Here is a 9,474-nt window from a genome sequence, read left to right on the forward strand (position 1 = left end):
TGTTTAGCGCGACACCCGGCGGTTTCCTCTTTCTGGCAAAGTGGGCGATAAACAAGAGAGAGAGGACGTGGCAGAAATGCCGATCAGCTGATTATTGATCAGTTTCATGATTGAAGTAGCAACAGGAGAGGGAGGGGGAGAGAATGAGAGGAGAAGAAACAGCTGCAGCGTAAAGACACAGAATAAATCAAGCATTGTGTCTTTTTTCATTCTAGCTAAAGTACAGGACAAACTGTGTTCCTTCTCAGCTCAATCCAAAACACGTAATATTTTCTCTGAATGAGGGACGATTCCATTTTTTACGGGATGGTTGGCAACTCTACTAACTAACCTTATGAATAAAATAACATTCACTATCAGCAACATCACAGCACCCACCCAGCAGTATAGAAACTCCGTCATGATAGCTAGTACACAGTACCAGTGATTGTAACTGATTGTAAAAACTCAGCACAACGAAAATAAACTCCACCTAAACTTGGTTCATATCTGACCCAGATAGACTGCAGGTCATAACTTCTTACCTGAAGTTCAGTTCACCTGACACTCAGACCGGCGGCCGCCTCGGGTCTTTCCTCCTCTTGCCTCCTCTTTCCCTCATCCACCTGCTGGCCTCTGTGGAAGCTCCGCCATAGCCACCACCAAACAACTGAGTTATTTTTACACATCTGCCAGCATCTGGCCAATCCACCACCTTTTATTGTTTATACCGTTATTAAAAAAACAAAAAACATCGGCCCATGAAAACGAAATATCACCATCGGCCCGTCCAGGTGCCCCTGCAGTGAAGTAATGAACCATTGTCTCCGCGATTCCACTAGATTTATAGCCTCAGACAGGTCAACAGTTTTGGACTGAAGCATTTCTGATAACATGTTAGAGTCACTCAGAGTGTAAGGCTTCCAGCAAAATATCACATCCATCTGAACCAGATTCCCCCTTTGCTTCTACAGCTCTCTGTGCATTGGTCTCTGATGAGATCTCTTTTAGTACACACAAAATAACCAGCAATCTGTCCATGATATTGCAGCACAGTATATGTCAAGAAGATCTGCACATATTACGAAAGCACTGCAGTTCTCTTGGTGCCCCATGAAACACTTCCTGCTGCACTGTCAGTCTTATGTAATGGATGAAAGATGCAGGTATAAATAATTGTTCTAGCAAAGAAAATACATTTCCTGCATTGGGAACTGTGTCCTTTATCCATCCTGGTACACCAGAATATGACCCACTCATCACAGATGCTCCATCATACTCTTGGTCAGCGTGGTCACAGCTGAGCTATGTTTTAAGTAGCAGTGAATATTAGAATTTCTGCTTTTATCTTAATGTATGTCTAGTTTTTAAGAGAAGGAGAAATTCAAAACAAAGGAGACATGCCATTTTTAACATGAAGAAACGCCCAGAATCACAGTGAGCGGGTCACAACGTTAGCATTTTAGATCTTCTATTGCAGTTAAAGGTCAGCATGGTTGTGGTCTGTTGTAATACAAACAAACAAAAGTACCCAGCATGAATGTGTTTACATTTGATCAAAGCCACAGTCTTTCTCTAACTTTAACTAGAGTACTTGTAGTTGCTTAAAACTATGAGGTGGGATCAGTTATAACTGTGCCTCCAATGCAGCTTGAAATATGGTGCAGCTAGCATTGAGACAAATATGCAACATGCAAACATCCATACTACATGTTTTTGTGTGAAAAAGTGAGTATCAATACACAAATGCATTTTTAATATTTTGTGTGCAGTAAATGATTTGAATAACCTGAACTGATGCACATCAGACATGTGCAGTTGTCTTATGAGTTGCCTTGTGATTCCTCTGCAGCCCAAATAAAGAAAAGTTGTGTAGAAAATGATGATTAAGGAATATTGAGGAAAATTATGAAATTACAGAAGAGGTTTGACAAAATAGATATACAGATATAAAGATGCAGTGCATGCAATGTAAGGACCACCTGGAGTGGTTTGTTTGAGCTTGTTTTATTAGATAATCAAAGTGATACCGAGGCCCTGAAACTTCACGTTGTTCTTTCTCAATATTTTGTGTACTCATGCCAGGACACCAACAACCCCATAGTTAGTATGCAACAGTGGTGAAAAAAAAACAGCTTTATGTTTTTTGATTCACTCTTTTGGTAAAACAAATGGCTCAGCACAACACAGCATGTTACTACATGAAAATATGAAGGTGGTAGGAGAGAAATAAAAATAAGTAAATATTAAGCTAATAGTGCACAGCACAGGCCTGCAATAGAGGCAAAACAAAGATGAAACAATCAAGCGGTGACAGCTGTGGCAAGCAGTGACCTTGTTGTAAACAGCCACCAAATATTTTCAGTCATCAACGAGACCTGAAACCCAGTCGCCGAAGTGACTGAAGAGGTAGCAAAACAGACAGACGGAGGCCAAATTCTCACAAACTGTTCCCCTGAGGAGCAAAGAAAGCAGGTGAAACATGCCAGAGGAAAACATTCCATAAGAATTTGCTGCCAGGTTGTTTTACTGGAAGTTTGTTATTTATCTAAGACGTGTTGTGTTTGTGCAGCATTTTCAAACTATCATAAAGTGTATTTAGGTTGGTGTCAGGAACATTGTGCCAACTTGGAAGTCAAAAAAGCAGCAATAAAGGCTCAGTTTTCAAATACAGTCTCAGTATCTTTATCCTGCAAAATGTCCAGCAGGACTGAATTTTTCAGACATGACCAAACACAGTGCGTAGAAGTTCCTGCTGAGGCCTTGCAGTTCAAACAGAGGTGGAAGCTGATGATTCATTTGTGTTTTATGTGGTGAGAGTTTCACACGGTGCAGAATTTTACATTTCAGCAGGGTTACGCAGTACAGTTACACACTGATAACTTTTTTGTATGATCCCAAATCACATCCTACTCTTCTTCAGTGATGTCTACAGCAAGTTTATTTTTCAACACCTGTGCTACAGCATGGATGCTCATTACATCCAACACATCAGTTTGATTCAAGGCACTGTAAAGATGAGATATGGCTTTCTTGGCTGGGAGAAGTAACTGCTGATATCCTGCTTGTAATATTGAAAGTAGTTTTTTGGGGGGTTTTGAAGTCTGAGAACTGAATGTATCTAAAAAAGAAAGTAAACTTGGGGAGATTTGTCTATTTGTTCAAAGAACAGCCAGATATCACCTTCACCTTAGAGAGAAGTCTTCGAAGAAACCTCAAGAACCAGAGTCAGTGGGTGTGTGGCTGACTTTAGCATCTTAAATCTTTTGTTGTGGTTTCTTGGTTAAGGTTTGGCATGATAGGGTCTGGTCTCATACCAAAAAAAAAAAAAAATATATATATATACACAACATGAACATTAAAACTGCTGTCCTTCTTTAACTTTAACTATAGTGCTTTGATTGCTTTTACCTGTTGGTGGGACTCTGGTGTAATGGTGACTCCAATGTAGCTCGGAAATGTGGCGCTGCAGACGTCCAGAAACATGCGAATATACACTCATCAGACATGTTGCTGTATGAAAATCTGATCAGTAACATAAAAATGTTCGGTAACTCAGTACTGATGGTTTGAATAACTACCTGCTGCCTGTTTATTCTCACACAGACCTTCACTGCAGCCTGGATAAAGCGAAGGTTTTTAGAAAGTGATGATTTGGGACTATCGGTGAGAATTATGAAATGACAGGAAATGTTTAATCAAGGAAACAGGATGAATGAACGAACCACAAAAAGAAGAGTTTATCATCAAACTACATCTTGACATTTGCAACTTGACCTACTAACTTTGTGATATAAAGACAATGCATGCAATGTAAGAACTTTGTAGAACAATGGGCGTTTTGTTTGAGTTTGTGTTATCAGATAATCAAACTGATAATGAGTCCCTGAAACTTCCTGTTATCTCATGGTACAGAAAAACCCATTCTATTAACCAACTTTGGGGTTGTTGATTGTTTTTCCACTTTCTTTAGAAGTGCATTGAATATGCAGATGAGAAAGCGACTTAAAGCGGGGTGTTCGGACTGATCGCTTCAGACATCTTCTGAAACATCAGGATCATCAGGTCTACAGTGAAATCAACATGAAGACTCTCAGCCTGACGGTGGGACTGCTGCTTGTGCTGTTCATCATTTACTACGGCGATGCCACACGTAAGTCTGTTAGCCTACTTTTTCTTGACTGGTGGGAAACTCTACTGTGAGAATTCAATTCTGCATTTTTTTTCTTTTTGTTTTTGTTTTCTTTGAAAATGATTGTAAAAGTATCATTTTTCCTAAATTTAGCCTCTGACTAATTAAAAGGCATGTACTTTGATGCCTCTTTAAATTAAACACTAAATTTTACATTTAAAACACCATCTTCCTAACACAGATAATTATCTCAGCTCGATGAAAAGGATGAAGAACACATATTTTATTTGAAACAGCTTAAATTTTTCTGTGCATTTGTCTTTTTGTACAAACACAAGTGCAGCAGCTAGGCCATCAAACTCATCTATGTTCACAGTACATGCTGAACAATATTGATTGCACTTTCAGCAACATATCTGTTCTTCTACATTCAGGCCATCTACGGGCATTTCATGTGCATTTTAGATTTATCATCACAATTGATGTGCAAAAAAATAAAAAATAATATAGATGATCTGCACAGCAGGAAAAGCATTGAAAGCAAAGAAACAAACTGAAAAGAGAAAAAATCTCTTTTCAGTGCTATGATGTTGGATGTGCGTCTGTTAGCCCACTGTCCACTCCAGGCAAAAAACAAATACAAAAAACTGTTGTTATGACATAAAGGAAAATTTCAAATAATGACAGGATTTAAAAATGTATTTGAGAACTAGCCCAGTGTCAGATTGGTGACCCGTTGTCTACAACATGGACAACAGTGGAAAGAGGATGGACATAAGCATTATTAAAGAAGCCTGAACTAAATTAAAAGAGATAACTGCTGAATTTCACAGATTATTATTTAACCCCATGAGATTAATAACAATGATAATTACAACAATAAATCAATGGACTTTCAATCTTGTTTTCACATGTATGTGCAAAGTATGAAAATTTTTTAACAGCTAATCTTAAAGTTAAATTTCAATAAATCTTTTTTTATTTTTGCAGTATTTGTTATCTTGTGAGGCTCAAAAGCGTCCAGTTAGCTATTCCTCTAACTTTATAACGCTGATTTGATTTTCCAGCATCTTACTTTTTCTACAAATCTTACTTATTTTATTTTGTCATTTGGTGTAATTACTTTGCTAAAATAAACATAACCAGTTTCTGCTCATCTCCTTGAATGTAAAAGGAAAACATAAATTTTAAATAAAAAAGTAACACAATATTGCCGCTAAAAGCTAGCCAGCCTAGTTTAGCGCTGGTTTGAACTTCCTTGGTTTGTGACTAATCAAATCGCATTTTTCTCTTTGTCCAAAGATGGAGTAACAGCTTTACTGAGGCTCTCAAACTGATTTGTGTTTCAAGAAAAACAGTGTTGCTCTCAAGCAGCATATTCTTATAACACCTCTAAATATATCATTCTGTTAATGTAATGACATCCATTTGAATCCATCCATTACCTGTGCTTTTTGTATCTATCACAATTGATATAAAAACACAGAACTACAGTATTTTACTTTCTTCTGATCCGAATAGCTTGAGAAAATCTTTAAATATATATAAATTCCCCTCTCGCCCCTGCGGGCAGCTTTGATCCTTCAAGCTCGGGTCCTCTACCAAACACCTGGGAGCTTGAGGGTCCCGCGCTGTATCTTAGCTGTTCCTAGGACTGCGCTCTTCTGGACAGAGATCTCCAATGTTGTTCCTGGGATCTGCTGGAGCCACTTGCCTAGTTTGGGAGTCACTGCACCTGTTGCTCCGATTACCACTGGGACCAGTGTTACCTTCACCCTCCACATCTTCTCCAGCTCTTCTCTGAGCCCTTGGATTTTCTCGTTCTCTGTTCCATCTCTCTGATGTTGCTGTCATTCGGAACCGCTACATCGATCACTACGGCTGTAGTCTTCTGTTTGTCTACTACCACTATGTCCGGTTGGAAGTCCCACAGGATCTTAGCTCGGTCATTCTCCGTCACCCTTGGGGGCGTCTCCCATTTTGACCTCAGGACTTCCAGGCTGTACTAGGCACAGATGTTCCTGTACACTATGCCGGCCACTTGGTTATGGCGTTCCATGTATGCCCTGCCTGCTAGCATCTTGCACCCTGCTGTTATGTGCTGGATTGTCTGAGGGACATCTTTACATAGCCTGCACCTGGGGTCTTGCCAGCCATGATTAGTGCCTCTGTGCTGTCTTTCAGTCCAGCTTTGTCCAGCCTCTGGTAGGATTTCTGGACGTCAGCCACCTCCGCTATCTGCCGGTGGTACATACCGTGCAGATAGTGGAGGTGGCTGACACCTCCGCTGTCTGCACTATAAAGGAATAAGAAAAGGAAAATTAGACCCTTACATTCTGGCATGTTGTTGGACATCCCTCATTGTGATGTTTTTTCTTCATTACATTTTAACTGTGAAATCGAGTTAATAATCTTGCTCTAAGACATAAAATATGATCCTTCAAAGTGTATGTTTTATTTAGATATAATAAACATCACTGAGGTGCCTGCTGAGCGTTGACCTTAATTACTAAAAACATGAAAAAGTATTTGTGATGTGTTGGACATCAGTACTGACAAATCTCTGATTTTCCTCTTACAGCTCATGGAGTGAAACCAACACCTGACCTTTGCTGTTTTAAATTCTATGAGAGAAAGATCCCAACAAAGCAGATCAAATCCATCAAAAAAACTCACAGCAAATGCACGACACCAGCATTTGTGTAAGTTTGTCTTTCACAGTCTCTTTAACACAGTCACAAATATTTGCCAAAATAATGTATTATCCTCCACATAGAAGCTGTAATGCATGGGGTAGAGCAGGTTATCTACTGATCGCAAGGTCGGTGGGTTGATTGCCGGCTTTCCCCCAGTCTGCATGCCAAATATCCTTGGGCAAGATACTAACCCCAAATTGCTCTCTGATGCATCCAATGGAGTATGAATGTGTGTGTGCATGTTAGTTAGAAAGCACTTAGAAAAATGTGTTTGTGTGATTGGGTGAATGCACAAGTTGTGTAAAGTGCTTTGAGTGCTCAGAAGAGTAGAAAAGCGCTTTATAAGAACCAGTCCATTTACCATTTAAAAGTTAATATGGAGCAAAATAATGATACAGATTTTTCTGCAGGATCAAGACACCCAGAGGAGATTTCTGCGTGAGACAGAATGAGAATTGGGCACTGAAAGCATTTGTCCAAAGCAAATAACACAATTAAGAGATGGAGACTCTACCGCGCAATAAGCCGAACTGCATCAATTACTCCATGAGTTTGCTTTTTAATCCAGATGTATTGCTGTAGTGTTGACCTCTCAATAATGTGCCTGCTTAATTACTGTCAGCATTTCTGAAGACAAGATACATTTATTATGCATTGATTTAATTCAAAATAAAGATATCAATTTTAGAATTTGAATGAAATGTTAAAAATTATTTTTCTGAGGTTTTCTGTTTCGTTGCCACAGGTATATGAAATCAAACACATCTTTACAATTGGCAGTCTTTACGAGCATTTGTGAAAGAATCAGTCGCTTTGAAGACTGTGAGACTTCTGTCTTTGAAATACCACAATCATCTGAAAGTGAAAGCATTCAGTGGCAGATTGGATAAAGTTACATGGTGGGGTTGGTGAGTGCAGAGACAGAGGGCTTTAAAAAGGTATCCAGTGCACTGCTGACTCAGCATCATGTGTTTCCATGGCCTGTGGGTGTAGCGTGTAGGTGGCCCAAACTTTTGTCCATATAGTATTCCACACTGCCTACATTCACTTACAGCATGTTGTCCCAGCTTGATGTGACAAACTTGTCACATGTCCCAAAGAGCGCTGCTAGGCTTTCTTTGGTCTTGGAGATGTTCTTCAAAGCTCTGAGGTGTGTTTTAGGCTCATTAACATTCTGCTCTGTAACTTACTTTCCCACAAACATCCAAATCACAGTCGAAGTGCATTTCTCAAGAATGCAGTGCCACTTGTCCTCAGTCAGGGTGCAGTTGATTTCAGTTCAGGTTACCACCTGTAGAGCAGGAAACACCTCCTTATATTTCATTTTATTTTCCTGCTGCTTATCTCTAACTGAGCTGTCGTTAATTTGAAATATTTTTGATTCTGCAGACTTTGAGGTTATTTCCATGTTTAGATTTGTTTTCACTTTGCCATTGTGATACAGATGCAGTATATCCAAAGCATTTGTATCTCACTTTGTATTGTTTTGCTTCATTCTTGAATAAAGTTTTGTTTCACACAAATCAACGACTCCATCTGACAGTGAATGTGTTCTTTTATGCTGTGGCCTAATTAATGGAATTCATCAGAATGCAGGTTATAAAAGTTTGTTAATGTAGTTGAAGGTCAAAGTGGAAAATGTGTCATAGGGAGAACTTTCACAAACTCATTATCTGAACGTGGGAAAATTATCTGAGCTGCTCTGAAGTTGAATGTGAATCTGCACAGACGTTTAAGTAAACAAATGCAATGTGAAAACTGGAAGTCATCAATAGTTATCAAAAGTTTAAAATTAAAGTGTAAAGAAATATTTTCATATTCATAAATTTTGAATTTTCCATGTGAGAGAAGGAGTGGATTACTTTAAGACTTCATGAAGATGTGCTTTTTAGGGGGTAACCAGATTAGGAGTACTGGCCTTCAGGCCCATGTGACAAACAGAGGGAAATGGTCAGGCTGCTTTGAGGTGACAGGATGGAAACAGTAACTCAAATAACCACAGCAAAAGCACACACCGAGTGCTGCTCAAGTCAGTCATAAACAAAACTTTCCATGCGGAGGAGGAGGGGTGGATATTACTTTAAGTTTCCCTAAAGAAAAACACTTTTTAAAAAGAAAAATGCTTTGACTTTATACAAAAGCTAACAAAACTTTCTATGTAGTTTTGTTAGCTTTTGTCATTTCACAATTTCAGATGTTAAACAGTAAGTGACCATATATATAGCCTGCTATGTATCAATAGTTCAGGCTGCTGCTAATAGAGTAAGGGTATGGAAGATAAACTACACTGCTGGCAGGGTTTAATACAACCAACTGGCACTAAGAATAATGAGGGTGCCCAGAGGACAATAACAGTATGTGTGTATGAGATTTAAAGATCATTGCATTTCATTTTTATTTACATTTTACAAAGCATCCCAAGATTTTTGGAGTTTTCCAGAGGAACAAAATGCTGTTTGAAATCCACGTAAATGTTACCACTGGAGGGTGAGCAGGCCAATGGGGAATTTGAGGAAGGTAATTCAGATTGGTTTGATGAGTGTAGCTGCTTGCATGGTGATGAGGACTGGAGATAGGAGGCTCTTCAGTCGGCAGAAGGACCACTAGAAACAAGGAGACGTAAAAGCAAGAACACAAGGTAGCCTCTTGGAGAACTCGGTTTGGACT

At 39.1% G+C, this 9,474-nt stretch overlaps 1 long non-coding RNA gene across 1 annotated transcript; it reads left to right on the top strand.

Annotated features, from left to right (window-relative positions):
* Positions 1 to 3,988: 3,988 nt before the first annotated feature.
* LOC120736529 lies at positions 3,989 to 8,332 on the top strand. Its single transcript, XR_005696525.1, has 3 exons — positions 3,989 to 4,132; positions 6,693 to 6,813; positions 7,218 to 8,332. It is a non-coding gene; the product is annotated as an uncharacterized LOC120736529 (long non-coding RNA).
* The last annotated feature ends 1,142 nt before the right edge of the window (positions 8,333 to 9,474 follow it).

This window comes from Simochromis diagramma, unplaced genomic scaffold (genome assembly GCF_900408965.1).
Source record: "Simochromis diagramma unplaced genomic scaffold, fSimDia1.1 OVJJ01000333.1, whole genome shotgun sequence".
In the NCBI taxonomy this organism is placed as follows: Eukaryota; Metazoa; Chordata; class Actinopteri; order Cichliformes; family Cichlidae; genus Simochromis; species Simochromis diagramma.